Source organism: Pyrgilauda ruficollis, unplaced genomic scaffold (genome assembly GCF_017590135.1).
Source record: "Pyrgilauda ruficollis isolate IOZ18807 unplaced genomic scaffold, ASM1759013v1 scaffold57, whole genome shotgun sequence".
Classification (NCBI taxonomy): domain Eukaryota; kingdom Metazoa; phylum Chordata; class Aves; order Passeriformes; family Passeridae; genus Pyrgilauda; species Pyrgilauda ruficollis.
Genome location: NW_024527377.1, coordinates 6,531,770 through 6,552,696, shown reverse-complemented (window position 1 = coordinate 6,552,696; position 20,927 = coordinate 6,531,770). Strand labels below are relative to the sequence as shown.

The 20,927-nt window shown below is 39.0% G+C and overlaps 1 protein-coding gene across 1 annotated transcript in view; it reads left to right on the top strand.

The window, feature by feature from the left end:
* CLINT1 (clathrin interactor 1) overlaps positions 1-20,927 on the top strand; it is a 46,410-nt gene that overhangs the window by 1,072 nt on the left and 24,411 nt on the right. The window lies entirely within an intron of this gene.

Sequence of the window (20,927 nt, the reverse complement as noted above, 5' to 3'; positions counted from 1 at the left end):
GAGCACTTCTCCATCACTCTTTCCAGTGGTGCCCAATGATGGGACAAGAGACAGTGGGCACAAACTGAAACACAGAAGTTCTGTGTGAATATGAGGAAAAGCTTCTTTACTTTCAGGGTGACAGAGCACTGGAACAGCCTGTGCAGAGAGGTTGTGGAGTCTCCTCTGGAGATCTTCCAAACCTGGCTGGATGTGATCCTGTGCAACCTGCTCCAGGTGTACCTGCTTTAGCAGGGGGTTGGACTGGATGGTCTCCAGAGCTCCCTTCCAACCCCAGTAATTCTGTGGGTTAAGATGTCCCTGCTCATGGCAGGGGGTTGGCCTAGATGCTCCCTAAAGTTACTTTCCAATCCAAGCCATTCTGTGTTCTATGAGTTGTGGAATGCTAAGTGGCTGAAGGTCTGTAGATTGGTATGTCATATATATACCAAATGATATTAATGACAAACAGTTGTACCTGCCCTTACAAGTCAGAAGTCTTTCAAAACTGAGGTTCTGCTTTAAACTTTTTTTTAAAATTTTTGTTTCTCCAAACAGCTTTTAAAAAGGCCTGTGTGATGTATAGGCTTAAAAATGGCAAAGTGAAGTGTCAGCTTATTCATGATAATCAACTGTTTTGCTCAAAGTGCTTTGTACTAGACTGAGACTTTTCTAGGCCAAGATTTGGATGACATTCAAAAACCACTGTGATTAAGTCTTGTCCTGAGGAAGTTATTTACTTTTTACAGCTTCTTGTATACAAAGTCAGCCCGGGGTAAAGTAGTTTTAATAATGTGACAGATGAGGTATTTAGGAGTACAACCCTGACTTGAGTTCCAGGACCTTTCAGGGAAATAAAGTTTTTCCTAAGTTTTACTTAGGTACTTTTTTTTGTCTGTAGGATTAATGATCACTGTAGCATTATAATGACACTGGTTTTAAAATGTTTATTTTTAAGAATATAAGTCCAACACTACATCAAAATCTGAATTGCAAAAGACATACTAATTCCAGATTTGAAAAAGACATTCTATTTCCAGAACAGGTGCAAGAAGTGAACATTTCCAACGTTTTTTTTTAAATAAACTTCAGTTTTCTGGAAATAACATTATCCAAATAAAGCAGATTGTTTATTAAAAATAAGTGGAGGAGGGGCAGGAGGAAGGTGGAGCCTGCAGAGTAAATAGTATTTAGAGACATCAGGATCAATAGTCCCATTGTGTGTGGTGCAGATTTGTCATAATGTCTTCTGTCTTAAGGCCATGACTTACAAAATTCTCTGCAGAGGAAGCTAAATGATATAATCTGCCTCATAAATAACAGCTGATGCTGTGGCAGCAGCCTACTGAACTTTAGCAAGAAACTGCCCTTCTTTCCTTAAAAAGGGAATATGATTATATGAGGATTTGGAAAATGTGCAAATAGCTTGAAATTTTCCTTGATAGCTTTGATAGTGGTTTAGAGCTCTGCATCTTGGTTCCATAGTCAGCTGATACTTATCTTAGAGTTTCAATTTACTCATCTGGGGTTTATTTTTTTATCCTTATTTGTGCTTCAGTGGCTGAGAGCTTGGTTAGGTCAGCTATTTCAACATGAGGGACTTTTTCTTACACAATTCTCAGATGCTTTGGTGTGTGAAGGTTCTGTAAGTGATGATAAACAGCTGTGAGTTACTTTAAATGCTAAAACCCAGGTAAAAATTGTAACCTGTAAACATTCATCAAAGTCTTAGAACCAAAAAATAAGTTAACTGCAAAATACAACGTATGAGAAATTCAAATTTATATTTAGTATTTTTTAAGTATTTGGTCTCTGTATTTCTTTGGTGTGGATGGAATTGGGCAATGAAGTTAATCAGGTAAATTCTGCTTTGTAATTCTCTTCACAAGCACCTCTTATTTTTATGGTAGCATTTTCTAGTAGCTCCAAAGTATGGATCTGCATCCTGTTGTGCATGAAACAGTTATTTAGATACTGAGTGGTAGTCCTGTTGTATTTGAAGTTTAGGAGGAAGACTCTGTGGTAGAGTATTAGATTTAGTGTTCTAGGATGTGGTGGAATCCTTTTGTTCTGTGTCTTGTTCTGCTCTTTGTTAACTTCTCTGCTTTTCATTACTAATGCAACTCCCTCCTTTAAATATTAAGTAACTACCTTGATTGGGTTTGACTGAACAGTAATACCTTGTTTCTGGCTGGGCATTTTAAACAAGGTTGCAGTTTAAATCAAATAATTATAATAAAACCTGTATGTACCTAGTAAAATCTGTTTGTCATGAGGTTTATTCTTGCAATTTCAAAATAACTGTCAAAATTCTTCCACCCTTCAATTCCTTAATGGGTACTGCAGTGTGTTCAAGAGTTCTTAAAGTGTGTGAAATTGTATTGAATTTCTGTTGAATTTCTGGTTAGTTTAGAAGGTGCAGGTCTACATACTCTTATTCCTTCTGGAGTAAATTCTATTTCATATTATTATGTGAATAAATTAACTTAAGAAGGCAGCTTTTCACCTTTGTGTTCACTTGTATGGGTTCTTTTTCCCCAGTAATTCAAAACTGAATTTGGAAAGTAAACGAAACAGTTGGAAAATAAATGCAGCCCTCTGTGCTCAGCTCGCTGGCTCCAGGACAGCGAACACTGTTTAAATGGCAGAGGTTTCTGATGGCTCAGGGCCAGGGTGGTGCTTGGTGCAAAGTTGGTGAGTCAGGTGGCAGTTCTGAGTCACTCCTGAGGCAATGTCAGAGATTTCTTGTTCAATTCTCTTTTGTCACAGGCTTAGCTGAGCGCTGCAGTGTAGCTGTGTTGCCTCAGCATTCCAGGCAGGAGGTGGCCAGTTGCTGTGACAGAGCACAGAGGCACATGTCACACACTGGAGCTGCTGGTGGGAGTGTGAGCTGCAGGAACATTTGGCAGGTGAGAAGGAGTCTGGTCTCCCTCCCTCCCACTGCTCTGCTGCAGCAGGGGATCTGCAGCTTTGTCTCTGGATGCTCTGGTGAGAGCAGTCCCAGATATTGTGGCACCCCTGGCAGAGTTCAGGTTACCCCTTGCCTGCTCGGAAACAATCCTGCAGTTGTGATGAAACTTGAGGCCAAGTGTTGCATTTACTGCTTGTGAGCTGCAGGAGACTAAGGATCTGCAGCCTGCCTGCTATTGTGTAGAAGCAGCTTACACAAGGAAAGTCATATTTTTATTGCTATAGGTGTATCAGTACTTTGATAATCCCATCACCAAGGACCTTAACCAAGTTTCTCCTCACTGGATAACAGAACTGGCACAAGCTGTAGTCTCTGAGAGTGAGTTCAAGAGTCCTGGCTGTGTAAATACAGAGTGTTATGCAATTTGGTAACTTCACTTTTAAGTCCTACTGGACATGTACATGTTGTGCTTTGTGTTCCCTGTGAGATTTCTAGGAGAGTTCTACAAAGAAAACCCCATGGCTTAAAAAAACAAAACAAACACCAAGGAATATTAAGTCCTGTTAAAACAGGTTTTAACTTCTCAGAAACTTGGAGGTATCAGCTTGGCCTAGTGGCCAAGTTTAAAAGCCAGGCCATCATCTCTGTTTAGATCTGTTGAATTTCCTCTTCTTGAAACAGAAACTGCTGATTCTTATTTTACTGAAAGCTTCCTGTATGTTGTTAATCTGCACGAGGAGGTTCAGCTCAAAGCAGAAAATGGTGTTTGTGTGTGTATATGTAGCAAGGCCAGCTGAACTCCTCATTGCAATATCTTCCCTCTTAATATGTCAGGTTAACATTTCTGCTGCCTGATTTCTGTCACAGACTTGTAGGACATGCAGCAGGCTGGCTGGAAAACCTTTGGACCCATTGAGATCAGGTTGCTGCCTATGTAACAGTGTGGTGAGACCTTACAGCCGCTTTCTTTAAGATTCCATTGCCATTCTTAGCTTTTGTGATCTTCTGCATGCATGACCTTAATGTGAGAGAGCTCCTTTTAAGCAAATTTCCACACATCGAAGGAAAAGAAACAGTTTCATAAAAAAAGGGATGAAAGTGACAGATCTGAATGTAGTTAGGACAGTATGATCCAGATGTTCATTAGTCCAGGTGAGTGAGGTAGTTGTCACTTACTTTTACTTGAAAGTTAAAGGAGAGAGCCTGTGAATTTCTTGCTAATAATAGGAATATGACAGTTGCCATGCCCCTGTTTTGTTCCATGCTCCTTCCAGTTGAGTTTTGTCCACCTAACTGAGCCCTGCTTTGCTAGTACTGCTCTTAGCCACACCTTTCTCGTGGCCCAGCAGGAACGTGCTTGCACTCCCTTGTGTTACAGAGTGGGAGGTGAAGTGTTGCAGAGCTGTTTCCATACACTTCACAAGCTTGATGAATAGGCCAGTATATAATAGTTTAATTTCTTTTTAAATGGAGTGCAAATAGTCTTGTTTAGAATTGATTGTAATAAGGAAGCATTATAACACCTTAAGGTTTATTTTAGATGTAGGCACTTGGGTCCTCTATTGTTTATTCTGATGCTACATCTGTGCAAAGAGGAAGGATTTTTAGTGTTTGGGGAAAAGGAAGCATTAAAGGAGCTGTTGTCATGAGCTCCAATAGAACTAGGTAGGGGAGAAGTTCTGGTTGATAAACAGCATGTTTTCTTTAGTGTTTCTAATTGTACAATCTGTAAAGAGGAGGGTAAATTATTGGTAAAATAGTGTGAATTACTGCTTCTATTGTCATTGCATGTAATGACACCCTGCGCTTCACTCCCAGGTCACAGATGAGGGAAGGTAGTAAGATAATTCTGTCAATTAAACCAAGTCTCATTGTGCTGGTAACAGTTAAAAATCTGCCTTTGTTGACTCCCAGTCTCCTGTTGCTGTCTGCTACCTCATGCTATGTCTGCAGGATATTAATGTGATAAACGCACCCCAGTCATTTACCCTACAATTACAGACCTTACAGTTGACTTTTGATTGCTCTCTGCTTTTGGAATGCTCATGTTTGCCCACAAATAGGCAGGATCCTGTGTACCCTTAGCTAGGGGTTTTCAATCCTCTAGCCTAACTACTTTCTCTTTTTTATGTGCCTGTAATTGTTCTTTACAGGCGATTTTGTTGTGGTTCATGGATTTGTCCACCCAGACTACTGAGCTCTTTAATGAAATGCTGTTTGCTCATTCAGTAATAGCAGGTATTATTGTAAATGATCCATCATAAAATATATCCAGCAGAAGGGTAAATGACTGTCTAACATTTGTCCATTGCTATCTGAATCTCCTGTAAACTCCTTTGCTTCAGTCCCAGGATCATTTACTTTTCTCTATATTTAAGATTTATTTTGGTTTACATAAGCAAGATCTTCAGGGCAGTGAACACTTCCACAGTTTTATGTAAGGGACAGTTAGTTAACCCTCACTGCATGAGTTCTTCTCCTATTGCTGCTAAAGAGGTGTCCTGCTGATAACTGCTTTAAAACCAGCATTTTGTATTACTATTACAAGCCAGGTGATGATGATGATCTTTAGCCCTGGAAAGGTTTGTCCTTTGCCTGGTTACCAGAGAGCTGAGAGAGAGAAGAAAGTCTTGGCAATACAGAGGAGGACTGGATTTGAACGTAGCATTTGGCTCTGCAGCCAGGCATGGCTGTGTCTGCCAAGTACTTGTAACAGCAAGTTACTTCGTCAGGCTTTCCTCCTTCCCTTAAAAGACTTCCAGAAAGTTGCTGGTATTAATAAAGAAGAAAAAGGGTTCAAGTCTTTGGGCCATGTAATTGAGTGTGGGAGATAAGCATCTGTGAAAGTATTATGCTCTGTTATCTCACATACATAGGTACAGTGTTCTCTTGTTTGAATATTCAGCTGGTGGAGTAATCCATCAAACAGGCAAATATGACAAGCCGATGGATTTATTAAGAGTTAGCATTAGGTAGTTGTGGCCAAGCACGCAGTTTCATCAGCGCACTGCAAGTGGTGCTTTTGTTAGTGCTCTTTCAAATGTGTTATTGCCATTTTACACCCTGTGGTAGCTGACAATAGTATGTATTATGTTGTGTAAGGCTAGCTCAGGTGTTGGCTTTATGTATTTCCAAGGAATCTAAGTGATATATGTGTGACACTTCTGTGTGCTTGAAATGGTCTCTAAAGCAGAGCTTTGTGTGTCCTTGCCAAGTAGGACTGGGCTCCTGCATGAAACTGGTCAAGGATAAGAGCCTTACCTACATCACTGTGTGCAGCTGTGGTCAAAAGGATCAAGGTGTTTAACTTATTCCTATGCTAATTCCTCTTGGTTGTGTTGCCAGTTAGTGTATTACAGAATATTAGCTGATTTGTGTAATTTTTTCATATACAAGGTATAATTACTTCTGTAGCATGGGACACACTACTGCTTTCTCTCCTCAAGCTTTGCTATTTCAGTGTGCAACTCTAAGTGTTGCAGGCCTAAAATACAATCTTAAAATGCTGATCCAATTCTTTTATATTTGTCTCCATTCATCTCGAGCGTTAAATGAATTTCTGTATTTAAATGAAAATTATGTTTATTTCTAAAAGCAAAGATGAGCATTGGAGAATGAGTGAAGCATTGCTTCACAGGATGAAGAAGAAAAATGTAATGATTGAGAGCTGTGTGCTTCATTCTGAAACTTTTGGAATATCTTTCACTGATTTATTCTGAAGTGTGAGTACAGCTTGTCCAAAGTCGTAATACAAGAATTCCAATTTGAACTCGTCTCCAACATACAGAGTGTGACTGGCCTGTTGACCTGTTGCTTCAAGTATGTTTCAAATACTTTGCTGGCATGTTCTTGATGGGGAACTTCAGCTTCCAAATTACCACTGCGTGCTCTGAACTTAAACTGAGGTGGTATTTAGAGAAGAAGGGCAGGAAATTGAAACTCCTTGAGAAGAGCTGTTCCCTTTAATAGTTTTTTTTTTAACTGATATAATGATGTGCAACAGCATAACATTTTGTTAAAAGTTGGCAGTTTCACAGACTTTATTTAAATGTTTATTTCAATTTTTTGTGTTTATAAGGCAAAACTAATGTAGGGCAAGATAATGAAAAGCAGAATTAGTAGCAAATGTACCAAGTGAATAAAGTAGTCAGATTTGCAGTTGGTCTTTTTCCAGGTCCTTGTAGTGATCTGGATCTTATTGACACAGGTCAAATATGGACCCAGTTAAACAAGGATTGACAGATGCTGTTGTGTTTCAGTTTGGAGCAGGAGCTTTATTTACCTGTTCTATTTGGAATGAAGAGCTGTTTGTTACACTGCTAAAACTTGAATGATGCTTGGTAGCCACTTTAGAAAGAGCAGTTGTTGAAGAGCTGTTTGTTACACTGCTAAAACTTGGAACGATGCTTGGTAGCCTCTTTAGAAAGAGCAGTTGGGTAGAAGAGCAGAATTCTTCAGAATGAAATGGTCCTCCTGTTTTGCCTCTGTGAAACAAGATCTGATTCTAACTGGGATGTACTCATTTTTTTAAAAGATACTCCAAGACAAGGTCATGTGAAATTGTTATAAGTTGGTACCTTACTTCTTTTCAGAAAGCTCTATAGGCTGTGATGCTCTGAGTGCTCTTGAGTATTTTTTCAGTACCAGTTAGAAAGAGTATTCATGACTTATTCTTGCATTGTGTCCTGTGTAGTGATGGTGTTTGGGTTGTGTGAGAAATTGGAAAGAGGAACAGACCCAACTGGAAGCTCTTTCTCTCCCAAAAGGACTTTTTAGATTATCTGAGTTTGAGTTAGTAGTTCCCAAAACTTTGCCATACAATTGTGTTGCACATTTGAGGAAGCCGTGTTGAGATGGGAAAGGAGAGGAGAGGGACCCTAAAGTTCTCACATAAGTGGAGGACATTTGACACAGGGTTAAATCTCCCCTTGTAGTTGCCCTGAAATCTCAAACACAGTCAGCACTTTCACCAATAAGAAAACATAACCCAAGCCATGAAATCAGAGTTTGTAGTTTCACAGTCGGTGTCAGCGTAGGCTGATGGTGAAAGAGGTTTCACAGCCTCCTGTCTGCCACAGCCTGCACACTTCTCTCCCTTTTGCTGGCACTTACAGACTTTCTGCTTGATGAGAGAATCTCTGACTAACCAGTTGTTTTTGCCAATTTAGTTCTCCACTGGATTGGTTCCCTGGTATAGTTAACTCCATCGTCACACAAATATTTGTACTGGCATAAAGGAAGGAATGGTGTTTGGGCAAGAATAAGTGGCTGGGGGCAAAGTACAAGTTGAGAGCAATACACCCTTAGCATGTGATTTCCTAAGCAGCTTGAAGAACTCTAAGATTATTTTTCTACTAATAGAAAACTAACTCATTTTTTTACCTGGCCATTCCCTGTCTTTGCCTTCCTTGTGCTGCTGGTGTGTGGTTCAGTATTTGGTTGTGCTCTCTTGCTGATAACAGCTAAAAAAGGCCCCATAATGGTTTTATGGTTCATAACTGTTTTGGCCACGTTTTGCAAACAGCTGCTCACGGCATCACAAACACTTGTGGTGATGGGGAAGGGACAGGAAGGTTGGCTGTGGAGCCTTTTTCCATGATAAGACCTTTCTACATATTTTTATTTAAAACCGTACTGTTTGTTTGCATATGTTTGTTAGGTGCAAGTTTAAATTTGTTTGTTTTCCTATCATATATCACAACTTGAAGGTCCCATGCTAACCTTTCTGTTTGTATCACTGTTGTGATGGGGAGGGTAAGCATCAATATTCTGGTTCCACTCTTGGGTCACAAACTTCTGAGAAAGGATATAAACAGAAATACAGTTTTGTGACTTGTGTGGGGCTACTTGGAATGATTCAGGTTCAAATTGATCTCAGGATCCAACAGATCTTCACATGAGAAGCTTTCAGTTCAGTTTCAGCAGCTTATTGTAGTAGAAATACTGTTGGTGTATATTTGAGTTATATCAGAGTGGAGAAGTGGGTATTCTGTGTAGACTGTTACTTTAAATAGATTAAATCTTTCTAGAGGTGCTAGGTTTGCCACTAGGAATGAAACTACCATGACACCAATGTTGTCAGGGTCTGTTTATGGGTTATAAGGAAACCACCTCAAAGTTGTTGAACTTTTTCCTCCCCTCATCCAAAGGGTGTGTCCTGTCCTGACCAGTTCAATATTGACTGCATGCTTAATAGATATTAACTGGTTCATTTGGGATTCAATTAGAAGTATTAGTGTATATTCAACTTATTTAATGAGACTGGCCTGCATTTTTTTAATCTGTTGTAATAATAATGAGACCTATTGGGAGTTTGTTAGGGAGGTTTTTTTTTCTCTACTCCGTTCTGAGTCAGAGCAATAAATATGTTTCTTGGTGGTTACTCTCCCCATCCTGTCAAGCTGTTTAGAATCATCCTAATGTGGGTTGCAGACTGTGCTCAGTGCTTCCTCTCAAGACATTACTTTATACTTAGTAAACAAATACCTCCCTGTGTGATTTTTTGGAGGTGTGTGTTTTGCATCCTGCCAAACTACTCAATTGAAAGGTTCTCTAAGACCATTTGGGATGTGAAGAGAAGAAGCCTTTTGATAACCTTAGATAATTTTATTTGAGTTGCAGTAGGTGAATGCATCTTCTGAAAAATAAATTAGTCTTGGTTACTTACATCTACAAATAGAGCTGATATCTTAAAGATTGCTGTCACTTTAAATTATTCCTTGTTTTGACAATTACTGAATTATTTAAACTGTTTCTCTATATGATCATGTGAAGTGTGGGGGGGAAACTCTCTGTTCAGAGGTATTAATTGTCTAAATAAGTTAACTTGTATCACAGTGTTCTAGCTTTCCTTGCTACCAAACAGATGATTGCATTTCTTGAGACAGCTTGAAAACATAGTGCTAATAGACTCCTAATTGGCAAGTGCAGCCTCAGCCTTTAGACTGCCAGTGTTGTTTTTTTGTTAATTACACAGTAACTGTAACTCCTGTTGCTGCAGACATTAGCTCAGAAAAATCCAGTGATCTTACCATTAGTGAGTAAATAAATAAATAGTGCCCATGTTGAAGCGTTGTGAAATTTGTTTGTTGCAAATACACAGCGTCATTTGAAATTACCATCTCTGTGTGGTCAGGAACCAGAAACTGGGTCTCTGAGGCAAACGGAACAGCTCCTGTTACCTTTTTAGGACACGAGTTACTTGATCTCCTGGAGAAACCAGTTTAGCAAAGGGATACCTATGAAAGGAGAGGAAACATCATTATCCTCCACAAATAAACATGGCTTGGAAACGTGAAAGTTAATTTGTCTGTAATTGACCAGATTCATTTCACAAAAGAACACTTGCTTTCAGTCAAAGTGCATGTTTATGAGCTTGTGGTGTTTTGTTTGCCAAGCTTTTTAGTTAATGTGAGATACCAACCTAAAAATTTTAATGAAATAACATTAATATGACGTTGCTGTTGCAATACTTATTCCGAACTGTGTGTTCTTACTGCTCATGCCCGTTTTCAGATACTCAGCTCTGAATAGCTCTGGAAGGACCCTGTCATTAACTATTAACCAAAATTTCTTTGTCCAGCTGCTTAATACAGCAACAGAAAAGCTGCAAGGTTGTAACCTACCTCCCTGGAAAGCAGAATGACTAAAGACAATTGGTATTAAGCAATTTTAGTCTATTTAGGATTATGGTGACTGCATTTTATTCTTGGATAAATTTGTGGCAGAGAAGAAATGTGGTAATTCAGGTTTATTAACAGATGAAGGATCTGAAGTAGGAAAGTATTTGGGGTTTTTTGTTTGAGTGTTTGGGTTTTTTTAACTTACTGTTGGAAAACTAAATAATTGTGCTATTCCTAGGAGCTGGCAGTTCAGGACTAAAGTCCTGAGGACAGAGCAAATTCAGGAAGAGGACTGTATTTGTTCTCTACCTGTAAAATCTTGGATGCTCCCAGCTTATTCTGCAGAATTATCACTGCATACTTGCCTTTAATCTTTTCACAATTTAATGGGCATCTTTTGAAATCAACTTCTCTGTAGTGACATCGATATTCATTTTCTGGTTTTATTTTGATTATTTTCCAGAAATAAAATGTCTGAATCTGATGTTGTGGTGGTGCATTTTGGGTCTTTTTGCAAACAGCAACTGTAGAATTAATTCCTGTAAGCTTAGAAATAGGCTTAGTAAATGATAATGCACTTCACTTTATCATAGCCAGGATAAAGGTAGTGATCTGACTCCTGAATACCTCCTGCTTAGCAATTCCATTGCAGGACATTTGCATAAATGAAGGAAAACAACGGCTTATGAACCTGCAATTTGATTATTTTGTATAAGCTGTTGTTTCCTCTTCCTTTTTCCTGCTCAGGAGTGCAGTTCAGCTTCTGCCTCAGCCTTAGGATATTTTTCAGGGCACAAGGCCATATTAAAAGTGCAGTTGAAGGTTTTCTGGTTTAGTTGCTTCACCTGCTACTTGGACCATGCTTGTGTTGATGAGATACGTGTCCCAGGCTTTCCTAAGTAATGTGTTGTAATACTTTGCTACCCCACAGGTGGAATGGGGAGCTGTACGGAGTCATGGCTGTGTAGTTAAAGGCAGGAGGAAGCTGCAAGCCCTTTGCAGGCAGTCTGGGTGCTGGGGATAGGGAGCAGCTTGTGCTGTAGAAGATTTGGTATGTTCAGTGTGTGTGATTTATGTTGGGGTGCTGTTGTCTGACCCTGGCTGCCTGCAGCCTGAAGGGCCAGGGAGAGGAGCTGGTGGGAATTGAACCTCTGGAGGCAACACTTCCAGAGTGGGACTCCAGACTGACCTGTTCATGTTACTGTACTTTGCCCCTGAATCTGATCAGAGAAGAGCTTGTAATAGGTGCTTACTGTTGGCTTAGAGGAGTTACCTGTACTCAGGTTTATTCCTCAAAAATGATCACAGAAGGCAATTGATATTGCAAAGTACAGGGGTGCCTGGGATGTCATGGTGCCAAAGTGGTGATACGGCAGCAGAGAGTGATCGGATTGTGTGTTAAAAGCTTCAGTGCTTGCATTGTTTAAATTTTTTTCAGCCCTCCCTGGTGGAACAGCAAGCATGTGTTTAGAGTAATGCTTAATTTGTAACAAATCTGGAATTAGGGCAATGTTTTAATGGCACTCAGCTTGCAATGAAGGGATAGCTGAAACTACGAGGATCATTAAGCATGGCCCATTAATGTTGGGGTGTTGGTTTTTGGCAATACTAAACTCCATATAACTGCATGTTCATTCTTCTGTCCTCACCAAAAACTCTGTCAACTGACTAATAATTGAAACAGTTCTTTGAGTAGGGAAAGTTTGGATTATTTAGAATTAATTGTGATTAGTGTCACTGAATGGATCTGTGCTGTTCAGAGGTGCACTGTCTCCTGTGCAATGTTCCTGCTTTTCCAAGTAAAATCTCTTACCTGTAACTATTCAGCTAATACACTTCAAGCATATATGGCATCAGGAGGTTTCCTTGGCCACTTGGTGCATTACTGTGAGCTTAGAACTTGTACAGGATCTTCATGGTGTCAGAAAACTCGTATGAAGTTTTTGGTGAGCACATTTCCCACGAGTAGTGAGGGAGTGTGCTACAAAGAGCACAGAACTGCAGGTGCTTTAGAGGGTGAGTGGGGCTTATCAAAGCAGTGGTACCTTTTGGGGATCATCTTAAATCACCAGTGCCACATCTTCTGAAATTCTGAAAGCTTGAGGTACTTCCTCAAGTTTACAGAGGTCACTACAGAACATTTGGGAGGGTGTGGAGTGTCGTACCTACTGTTAGTATTATTTTTACTGTGAAGTTGGTGGTTTGGTTTTTTTCTTTCTCCTCCCTATCTTCTGCCTCCATTCAAGGTTACTCTAAATTTTTTGTGGTCAGAAATAGGAAGTCTCAGGTACATGAGTGAGTTGAAGTTGCACAGCTTCAGAGCTCACTAGTGCCTCACACTGAGCGTAGGTACAACTTCCTTGTTTTCTGAAAACTTTTACCCCTTTTGTTTGTTGTTTTGAAAGGATAGAACCTTATCCTTCTTGTAAATATTTTTCTCTCAGCATCAAAATATTATGCCCTAACCCTGAAAACTCAGTGACTGGGAGCACTTGTGAGTCTCTTTATCTGTTGAAGATTTCTTAAATTACTTGAGGTGTGGGCTTGAATGCGTGTCTCAATTCTGTGTGCATAAAAGGAAGGAAGTAGCACTTGCTACTCTTTTGGAGGAGGACTTAGATCACACCTTGTGAACAGCTTTATATATGAAACCAGCTTTTTATCTTCAGGGAAAGTTACACTCAAAGTTATATGAATTCTATGAAGCCCAAAGAAACACAGTTGATTGGAGGGTGTAAGCTATGGGTAGAAGTGCCTCAGTGTCTCTTTCCCCAAAATAATGTATTTAAATTTTCGTTTTATATTGTAATTGTCTAACAGGGTTTACTGGGATTGACACTTTTGTGTTAATATTTTATTTATATAAAAAGCATTCTACAGAAGTGGGTTTTTTTATTAGATTTCACTTACACTCTGTCCTACTTGATTAAACCTTTGTTTCCAGTAGGAGTCATGTTACCTGACTGGATCACAAATAGGGAAAAATTAAAGATAAATCACGTGGTGGAAAATTTGTGATTGCATTTGCTGATTCTTGAAGGTTGAAGTGCAATGTGAATTCTGTAACGAGAGGTACTTAAGTCTAAAAAAAAAGTTAAAATTGTTGCAGCTTGTTTGTTACAGAAGAAAAAACCTGAAGTGTAAGGAGCAGAGTAGCAAAATAAGTGTGAGGATTGAGCAATAGTAAATTGAGTCACAGCATGCATCTGGAAGTCTCTTTAGTTTTGCAGTTACAAAAGGTTACACAAATTTCATGTGTCCATTTCTTTTTGGACTATACAGCTGCTGTTGTGTGACCATAGCGTGTTGAACTTTGAAAGAGATTAAATCCACAGGAATAGGAGCTGCAAAGCAGTGACTCTAATCTGATGTGCCAGATGGAAGCTCACAAGAGGCAAGGAGACTGAAAACCTGCACAGGGCAGTAGCAGCATGGTTTTTATGTCTGGATCAAAACCAGACTTACTGTTCAGTGTGTCACTGTCCCACCAACGTGTCAAGTGTGGCCTCAATGGCAGCTTTTTTCCCACTTGTTTGTGAAATTGTTTTCATGTTTAAGTTTAATCGGATTTGTCACAAGAATGCTTTGTGTGTAATTGTCCTCCAATTTCAGCAAAAATGTGACCTAAAAACTAATACTGAAAAACAGTGGAAATAGTATTATGGTGCTCTTATTATGTACATTAAAAGGAAATATTTTGATTCACTCTTCTTGCTGGAGCGTCGCATTTATTTTTGTGAGTTACCTTTTAAATAATGTTTTTTGTATTAAGTATAATAAAATGACAACACTATTAAGCCTTCAAAAATGGAACTGCAGAAATATTCATTTGAAGGGAAGGTAGTCTATAATGGGTAAAGTTTACAGGATGGTAACTGAAGAATGTGAGGGTGAGTGTTTGGAATGAAAATTTCCCATTAAAAATGGGGAAATAAAGAAATGGGTCTGAACTTTAAATGAAGGTACACTTTGTATAGAGGTGATACAAACTCACAATCAATGTTATCAACATGGCAAAATTCTTGATGAGTTTGAGAAGTTATTTACTACCACATAATAAGATACATAAAGCAGCCATGTATCTGTGGCTGAACCACAAGGAATTGTTTTATATAAGAGTATGAAAGTATTAACACTGACATACTGCAGGGAATCTGCAGTAGGAGAGGTGAAATCAGTCTTAAATCAAGTGGGGGAGGAAGTGTTTGTTCCTTGCACAAATATGCTTTAAAACTGCCATGTTCTCATGTTTCCAACATCTGCAAAAAATAATTCAGCTGTAGCAAGAGATTACAAAACCATTTAGGATATGGCATTCTGCATTTGGGAACTTCTGAGATGGCGAAACTTTGAAAGGGAAGACTTCAGTAAGGTGCAGTGTTGGTTTCTGTAAGTGAGAGATCTGTATTCTCTAACAGGCTGCAACTTAATTTTTAAAGTCACTGTTCTTTTTGACAGTGTGTGTGGTGGATTTGGGGCTATTTTGTTTACTTGGTCGTCTTTTGTGATTAGAAGTTGTAAGGCACAGGAAATAGCTTTATAGTTCCTTCCTCCCACAAGTTGTAATTCATTTGTGGCCATCAGGATGTTTTTCTTGGCTTATCTCTTTCTGTGCAGTTTGCCTTGCACATCTGCCACATAAATTATGAAACTGAACTTGAAAAGCTGAAAATGTATTTCAAATCCTACTGTATATAATGAAGATTGTATCATTGGCCAGGAGGAGTATGACTGCTCCTTGCATGGAAGGTCTGGAATAATACCTGGCGTTCATGGACTTAAATGACTGGTGTCATATTTGTAATGGTTCTGAGGAGTGGCTGAAAAATAAGGAACTTCAAACGGTCAACAGCACTAACGTCGTGCTGTTACCTCTCTGTAACCTGAGGTATTTCACCAGACATTTTGGCAGATGGGTCCCCATCTGTTTCTTTGTTGAATGTGGACTCCTGGCTTCCTATTTGGTATCCATATGTTTTATCTGTAAGGCTCTAAATCTAAGCTGCATGTTTTATAACAAAAGTGACATTACTGACAGGAGCAAAATGAAAATGCATTAAGTTTGTTACATGTTTTTTAGTTAGTTTGTCTTCACCCAGCAAGGGGAGAGAGGCTGGCTGAGATGGAATACATGAGTTCACTGAAGGGAAGAGCAGCACCATCTTTATTTGGAAGGCAATTAATGCCTTCTCTGAATAATTGTTAATAGCATTAGGTGCACAGATTCCTGAATATCCATGGTATTGTTTGGGATAACAGGTGGATAAATGATGTCCTCTGTCTGTGAAACACTCTGCACATTGAGCTCTAGGATAACAAGAGAGACAGTGTCATAGGGTAGTGAAATCTTATCCCGAAATGCATTTTTAAATCTGATCCTGAAATGCATTTTTCTTTTTGACTTTGTATTAAATCCTTTCCGTTTGTTGGAGAACAAGTTTGGACCAGTGATCATCTGGAATGCCTCAGAGCCTGAAGGAGGGGATGCTCACAGAAACAAGTGAAGTTGAGAGATGCTGCCCCTGGTTATGGGGTGCTTCTTGCTCCGTGCCCTGGCCTCTGGTGGTTTGGGAGGCGGCGCTGTGCGGGTTGGGATCAGTTCTTTTTTAGCTCACCAATTCAAATGCTCTGTTGAAAGTATTTCATGCCCAGATGGATAAGTATTAAATGATTTTTTTAATTGGCAAAAGTGTTTCTGGAAACTAATTAACAGTTTAATAGATGCCAAGATTCCTACACCTGGGAGTGGGGGAGATGTATCCTGTACTCGGGCAAGTTGCGTAGCTTTTTTATTTACTGTGTGTTCTCAGTAGTTGAAACTAACTTGTGCATGCAATTTAAAAAAGGATCATTTAACATTAAAGCAGCTGCTTTGCATTCTCTTTAGCTTTCCCTCTATTTCCACCCCTCCTTTACAGAAACCTTTTAATCTAGATACTAAAAATAGTTCAGATGCATGACTCACAGGAGTTAAATGGTGAGATGAGGTGGTGTTCACTCCTCTCTGAGGGCTTCATCTTAATTGCGTGTGTGTCTGTGGGTGGGGGTCTTCTAGATACCTGTATTGTGAAAATATTGCCAGGGCCTGCCTTGTCTCTTCTCCAGATGGTGAATGTTCACTTGGCTCATTATATAGTGCATTCAATCCTTCACTCTTTTAAAAAACAAATACAGCTATAATCTCTAATGTCTAGAATCAATTCTGCATTATGTTAGTGTCATTTTGCCTTAAGTTGTCAGCCCCTCTAATGTTTTCTGAGAAATCTGAGCACAAATTGCTGCTCTTGCATTTGGATAATACTCCTAAAACATGTGCCATGGATCATGTGAGCTGTCACTCATGGTCACTTTCTTGTCTTAGTGGGTGACTGTGGCTTCTCAGCCAAGAGGGAGCTGGTGGAAAAATCAGCTGCTGGGAGGCAAAGGTGGCACTTGAACTGCAGGAGCAGGGAGCTGGCCCAGCTCCAGGTGTGACTTACTGCAGGCTTGGCTCAGAGCTTTACCTGGAGCTACCTCCGTGCTGGTAACACCCCATCCCTGAGAGAAAGCACTGCAGTTGTCACCTGGGTGCCTTTCCATAGAAATGGTGGGATCTTTAGGTAGAGATAGGAAAGGTAAATAAATGAACTGTGTGTGTGTTCTTCTCTGTTCAGTTCAAGCAAACTTCCTTGTGCTGTAATTTAATGTTTTCTTAACTATTTTATGCCTTTTATGAACCTTTCTGGTTGAATAATGCAGTCCACTCAGATCCAAAAAGCACCAGCACAGAGCTGTGGAATAGTTTCCTTACTGGGGCTTGTCCATGTGGAATGTAAGGACTGTTCTGTGATGGTCTCCTTTGCGATGTCACCAATTGAGGTGATGAGATTTGATTCAGAGTCAGTAACATCTGTTCTGTCATGACCATATTTAAAGTGTGCTTTGCCTTTATTCACTGTGAAAGTCACAGGAAACACAGAGATGACTTTCTAAAAATAAGGAAACTGCTAACAAAATTACTAAAAACATGAGAATAAACTATTAGTATGTGAGACTCACTATTTAAGAGATAATGTTAAATGTTATTCAAAACATAAAATCATGTTGTATCTGTTTTGGCACATTAAATAACAAAAGGTTAAAATATTTGCTTTTTGTAAGACTTTGGCACCACACTTCATATTTCTGTACAGTAACAGAATTTCTCTTGCCCTCTGTTTATCCAGAGCCTGCCTGCTCTAATAGACTAATTGTTTTTAAAAAATAAAAAATCCTTCAATGTTGCTGTTTGTTTGAATAGCATTAATGTTCATACTGGATGTATGGTACATACACACGAGTAAAGCTTGAATTTTTATGCTTTTGTGCTTAGTCCTTATGCAGATATTTGCAGAATGGTGTCTCATTGGAAACTGTTAATGGTGGTAAAATATACAAAGTTTCTCATCTCAGCTTTTAGTATTTTAGTGTTCCCAGTTGTAAAATTTAAAAAAAGGAAAACAGAAGGTACATAATCCAGTGGTGTCCTTGGAGTAATAGTTAAAGGCAGAATATTATACACATAGGAGTCCCATGTATACATGATATTGTAATTGGTTTGAAATAATACATTGAAAAAAATTTAAGTGTGTAGCCAGGTTTCTTGTTCCTGTGGCTGAGTCCCTCAGCACAGTGGGCAGCTTCCCGGAGGCTTGAGAAGTGTTTCTAATTAGGCTCACCCTGTCCAATCCAATACCTTTATCATCACTATAAAGAAACTGTTGTAATGTTCCCTCTCTGTGGCTTCTGGTTATTTTAGTTGTCATAAGATTAGACCTGGCATTTCACAAATCTTCTGTGGCTGTGATGCCCAGAGTTGTGCTGTGCCCTGGGTGACGCCACCCACATCAATGGCAGCTCTAATCCTGACCGTGCCTTTAATGGAGTGCTCTGACTCTCGCCCCAGGGCATATTCAAGGCTTTCCTTACATTTGTGCAGAAGCATTGGCAAAGATCTGTTAGGCTTTCTGATTCCTTAATATGTTTTCAAGTATGTTCCATTCTGAAAATATGGATAGATACTTATTAATCTTTCATTATCTTTAGCCTATAAATACCTTCTTTTCTCATACCTTCTATTTTTTCAAGTGCAGGTTAGCTGTGCACATGCTGTTGAAAGGTTTCTGCGTGTTTAAGAAACTGCTGGTATTTGAGCAGTCGTACAAACTGCTGAGTTTATTTGGTATTTGAAGATCTGAAAATTCGATGTGTAACACTATTCCTTTCCTGATGAATGATTATCAAAGAACATTGCTCTCAAAATCTGGCCATGAACTGCAAGCTTCCTCTATGAGTTGTGATTTCATGACTTGAATGTATTGTCAGTGTGGTGAGGGAACAGAACACCACTGACCATGGAAAAAATGTGGAAGATCGAGAAGATGCTGTCTGTGGGGGAGCATGAAGTGGAAGTATCTGTGTGATGTTCTTTAGGGAAGACCATGGGCAGTGGAATATTTACTCCTTCTAGTGCTTTATGCTGCATCCTGAGTTCTCACCAAAGTGTTAAATCACATAAACAAAAACTGTTGCATCTTTTCCTTTAGCAAGTTTGCTGGCAGTGTATTTAAATCATTGTTATGAAATGTTGTTTGAGGGTTAATTTTAGAGTAGACATTAGCTGAGAAAATACTCTTCCATTTATGTTGCTGACTATATGCAGAGCCTTGTGTCCCCATATCCATGTTTCCAAAGAGTTTCTGATTAGTGCATGCTGTAGAGAGAATTAGGGTGGGATTCTTTTTCAGTGTGGAACCAGCAATGATTGATGTGGATAATTAGTTCAGGCACAACAAAAGTAATTGTAATGTTACCAATTGGAAGCTATTACTGGAAGCAGTACAGTTATACTTGTGTATAAGTGATTGTAATCTCCTAACAGATAATTGACTTCAGTTAGAGTATATGAATCTGTAGAGAACACCTTGTAGTCCTGAGCAATGAAAAATCTTCACTCTGAAACAAACATTTCTATTCAGGATGTAGTGTTTATTTAATTTTTTATTAGCATCTTGGGTGGAAGTACAACGATTTTATTTTGCTAGCATAAGAGTCATTTTAAAAATAATTTCTTAGTCTGGAATAGAAAAAAATTATTTTTCAGTAATTATTTTGTGGCTATTTTATAGGGGGAAAAAGAAAACCTAACAGTGATGAAGCACTAATATGTTACTGAGAGTAGAATATACTTCATACCCATCAATATTGTCCTGAGTGTTACAGCTTGATTCATGTGTTGTGTAAAATCAGAAGTCTGAGCAGAGTAGGCAGATATATCTGTTGGAGTCTGTTGAAATGAAACACAAATAGAAGTTTTCTGCAGATACATTTATCACTTACTAGTGGTCATGTGTATTTATGTCCACATTGTCGGTTACGTTCAGTATCTGCTGATAGAGAGGAGGAAGACAGGGCTGCTCTTAGTCTGCCTGGTTTGTGTGTGGAGGGTTCATCTTTGAAGGGTTCCTGCAGTCTGTAAGGTTTTATTTTCATGCAGGCCGTCCACAAGCTGCCTTTCATTTCTCTGTTTCAAAGCAAAGTGATGAGGACAATCTCAGATCCATAGGATTTTTATCCTCTTCATGCCTGAAAGTTCAAGCGCTCTCAGACTGTTGCAACTGTAAATGTTGAAGTGGCACATACTGATGGGTGTTTTGGCTGTACCTTCGCAGATTCTCTGATCTGACTTTTATATGAGGAGGTACAGAACTTCTTGTCCTCTCTTGCTGCCTATTCTCCCTAATACCAGCTAGACATCATTCTTACCTCAAAATCACACAAGTGAGATATGTTCAATACTGCTCTCCCTCCCCTTGCTTTTTTTTTTTTTTTTTTTTTTAGCACACTGTAGGGTATGCCACCTGCACCCAGATGATATCTTTACCTCAAATGTACAAATCTCAAAATGTAACTTAAAAAAAAAATTGAAGTTATTTACCATTTATTAAATTACTTGAAAAATGCAGACAAAATTGTGGACAAAGTAGGTTTTCAGGGTACATGCTACAACAATTAGTTTTCAATATATGTCATATGATAGTTAATAAAATGCATGTAAAACATTTAAGGGGAAATGGGTTTTTTTCTGCTGCAGTTGGAGATGGTTAAGTATTTACAGCTATTACCCAGTGACTTTATTAGCAATGTCCATTTATTCACTTAAGAGGAATTCAGTCTCATACTTGAGCTACCTGTTCAGTGTTGCTGTAAATTGCAGATGCAAACATTTAAAGTTGCAAGAAAATTAAAAGCTTTTTGCTCGCTGTTGCAGTGTTGCTTGTTCCATAGAGATGTGACAGTGCCCTCTCTTGGCTTTTGAAAGCAATTTTGTTTTTTTAAAAAGTAAATTTATACTGAAATCACTTGGGAGGGGTACAATAAAGAATAAAAATAATCTG